The following is a 4,271-nucleotide window of genomic DNA, read 5'->3' on the forward strand; positions in this document are numbered from 1 at the left end:
GCGGATTTTGTCGAGGCAATGATGCTTATACTTGCGTATGCTTGTTTCATATTGGTTTCGCATTCATGCGGCCGTCGCTATCCATAGTGTTGTCCGTTTGCGTCAGAACCGTGTCCGATAACAAAATTGGAACTCGAGTGGTTTCTGGTGTCGAGGGTGGGGGTTGGCGCAATGGCAGCAGTGTATGCAGGGGGCCATCATAACGTGTGATCACACTACACACTTTTCCATTAGCGAGAGTCTGGACTTACACTGCTGCTAAACTACAGGCGCGAGATTTGAGCGTCAAATGGGGTTATGATGAGGACATTATCTCCAACGCAATCTCTAAAGGCGATTGTGTGTGTGTGTGTGTGTGTGTGTATGTGTGTGTGTGGATAGTATATAGGGTTGCCGCTCTGCGTGTTCACAGCGGACCTTGATTTAATGTCCATGCAATTAAGGCACGCGGTGAATGCCAAGAGAGGAATCTTCTGAGCATCGCTTCTCCAAATTAAGCATCTCTTTTACTTGGTCCGACTACAATGTAACGGCCACAATGGATCGTAGTTTGAATGTATGGATCGTATGAATGTGAGCTGTCTTACCTGCTACTGTTACTTGTCTTGTCACAAGATTTTGTCTATCAAAATCACGAGATTTTGCCCACATCAAGTGTATTGAAAAGCGCATAAGAACTGAAGTCTGTCAAGTCGCGTGTCGTAGCCTATTAAGGCCAAAGTGCTGTCTTACAAGAGAAATTGATATCTAACCTTGACCTGGAATTTGGTGCCTTAAAATCGGCAGCTTTGTAACACAGGCCTACTGTGGTTAAATAATATTCATTTAACCATATTGAGAAATAAGATTTTTGAATTTCCCCTTGGGGATCAATAAAGTATTTATCTATCTATCTATCTAATATACATTGACACAATCACGGAAGAATGTACTATTGAGATGTATCCTAGGCTACACGCAGACACACTGATTTGAACTGAACATGCAGTTATGGGACTAATGGCAGCTATGGGACTAATGGTAACATGGCAGTGACTTCCCTGGCATGACATTGTAACAAACGCGTGGAGAGCTTGATCGTTTGGCAACCTACTTAATTCCTCGTTCCTCTCAAAAGTTCTGTGTTAATTTAGCCTATCTGAGTAATACCATTGTGTGTATTTGAACATATATGCCTATCATAAAAGAGCTTACGTTTTAAAGGTGATCTTTAACATATAGGCCTATCATAAAAGAGCTTAGGCCTACGTTTTAAAGGTGATGTTGGGCCCTGCTTGTCCTTCCGTGTGATTACACCTTAAAAGGCCCCTCCGTCTGATACGTTCCGTGTAAATGAGCGCCATCGTTGGGTACCACGACGAAGAAGCAGTATGACAGTTGTGTTCCCACCATCGTTATCGAGAGCCATATAGGCATAATTGGGTTGATTATTATATATGTAAACTAGTTCAGGTAGCAGTAGCAGAATAATGAGTTATTGTATATATTATATCACACTATTATATAGCCTAGGCTAAATTGCAATGCATCACGTGGCCAACAAGGCCTTCGAAATGCATAGGCTATTATATTCCTTTACATGGAAAAATCACTAACTACATCTGCTATTCAGTCATTTGGTAAAATATGCATTCATACCTGTCAACATTTAGCTTTCCAAAAACGGGAGATTTTTTTATACCGGATCTGTGTTTGCATATGTAGGCCCCTAATACGTTTCATACACGTGTTTCAACACTGCATTTCGCGGTCGTTGCTTTTACCTTACCATTACCTTACGCATGCCAGTTATAAATCCACCAGCTGTCTGCCTGCAGTCTACTTCCAAAACTCCAAAGCTGCTTGCTGTCTGATTTGGTTCCGAGGACACAAGTTCTGTGTATCAACAACACTCAATAACAGTTTATGTGATGTGTTAATTAAATTTCCAACAATTTTACAACAGCTAGCTCTGGAGTAGGCCATTCAATTAGCCCGCTTGCTTACGACGAGACTCAGGCTGCGCAGTCAGCACCCGCTTCCTTATTTGGGTTTTGGGTTGCCAGGTTTTAGCCTAAGACAACACGGTTAATTGAAACTAAGTGATCGTGTATGTGTAGGGTGTATTTCATACACAATCTGGCAACCTGGGAGATGTCAGACTAATAGAAAAAAATGAATGGATCAATGATTTTAAAATGAAGTTTGATGGCCATGCAAATTACGGGAGTTTTCCGGGAGAAATAACAAAACGGGAGGGTGCCGGTAGATGACCTTGAAATACGGGAGAACCCGGGAAAAACGGGAGTGTTGACAGGTATGCTTGCATGTCAATCAGCATATCAACTGGTCAAATATTTCAAACTTATTGTTTTATTCACAGGTATGTTTGATGTTTGTTACGCTACGTCGCTTAAATGTAGCCTAGTTGAGATGACGCCAAAAAGCTAGGCCCACATTTATCTTTGGACTTTTGGGATTTTCAGTTGCCTGTAAATTATTGTAGGCTACTCTTTTATGTTCGTTTTATAAATCTTAGAAATAAAACGTGACACAAAAAATTGTCAGGGGTTGTTTGGTGGAAGGACAGTCATCGCGAATAGCCTAGGAAATGTAGCATTTACCAACAAAATAGATAAGTAGGCTACCGGCATTTGGCCTTTAGTGTACGATCTGATATATTGTGTGATGTTTTTTATGTGTTCTTTTTGGAAATAATTTTCATTCTTTGTTTTGGATAAATGCTAAATAAATGTACATTTTAATTAATGTGTGTCTCTTGTCATTATAACTCACTGTTTATCGCATAGGCATACTTTAGTGATAATATAGCGTGGAAACCTGCCCATTGCAGCCTAGTTCTGAGCTATGTCTTAAAGACATCTCAATGAATTGTTCATATAGCCTAGGCCTATTTATTCCAAAAAGAATAAGCTTCAGTCATTTTGTCTTAAATGGCCCACACTAAACAGACATTCCAATAGGCTCGTTTCCATTTCATTTCAGAAGTAGGCCTACACAGGATAGGTGTTTCATTGTAGTATTCCACAGCTGCCAATCAACAACCAACCTTATTTACCATCAAAAACAACATCAACAAACCGACCTTGGTGTGCTAAAACAGCATGACCTTGGCAGCTTTCTTGAGCATTTCACTGGGGTTATCAAGCAGGCACCTTCCTTCATCGATGTTTTGTTGAATTAGGCCAACGACACCTCCAAGAGGCTCACCAGTGATGTCTAGGCTTAGGCCTACAGCAGCAGGAAAAACTGCTGAAGTGTTCCATCACACTTGGGTTTAGGTCGAATCTATAGTTAACGGAAGCATCTTATTGAATTCGCCGCAAATCATTCCTAGCACATTATGGCATTGAAGTAGGCCTACACATGCCATGGAAGTCACACAATCGCCAAAACAACACGTTAGCCTACAATCCAGGGAAAACGTAAACTGTCATTGAAAAGACCCCCCCCCCCCCTTTTTTTTTCTTTCTAACTGTGCCAAGGACATTTTATTGTCAATGCCGAAATTTTATTTTATCGTAGCCTACATTAATTCATTTATTCTAATAATAAACACCATTGTATGGGTAGTGTTAAAAGTAATAAATGCATTTTGGCTTAGCCTATTTACACAGTGATAAACATGACGATAATCCTCTCCGCCAACACTACCTGCCTGTTTGCTTGTTGGCCTAGTTGTAGGCATGTTTAAAGAATGGAAAGAACATCCGAATATTTTTCAACTAACAAGGCACGCGTGTGACCGCGGCCCAGGCTTCTTTTGTCTTTTGGTTTGTCATCACTGGTTGCCTGATCGACTTTACAAATGGAATTTGCAAACGTCTGTTCATTATGTATTCCATCATATTCACAACATTGTTTTCTTTAAATTTATTTCCAAACAATTATATCAGATGTAGGCTTACAGTTAGGCTACATAAAAACACATAATCAGAGACGTCCTGCGGTAGGCAACGAGAACAGAACACAATATTGTTTTAATCGAGCTCAGCACCACGGAGAGCTCCTAACACTTCCGAGGGCCTCAGCCTCCGTGTAGTCTGAACTTAAATAAATTAAATGAGTGTTTTCGAATCACATATAGTACATTAGTCATTGCATGTAAATCTGTCACATTTGCAAGTGATGTTAGCAGCATCTACGACAGACAAAACGGCTTTTAAGACATGATCCTATAGCACCACCTAAAGGCGACAGTAGAATACTGTAAAACTACGAGTGACAGTAAGTGTGGTCTTTATTTGAACAGATGAAGACAGAAACTGAAA

The sequence above is a fragment of the Alosa sapidissima genome, chromosome 7 (genome assembly GCF_018492685.1).
Source record: "Alosa sapidissima isolate fAloSap1 chromosome 7, fAloSap1.pri, whole genome shotgun sequence".
Classification (NCBI taxonomy): domain Eukaryota; kingdom Metazoa; phylum Chordata; class Actinopteri; order Clupeiformes; family Clupeidae; genus Alosa; species Alosa sapidissima.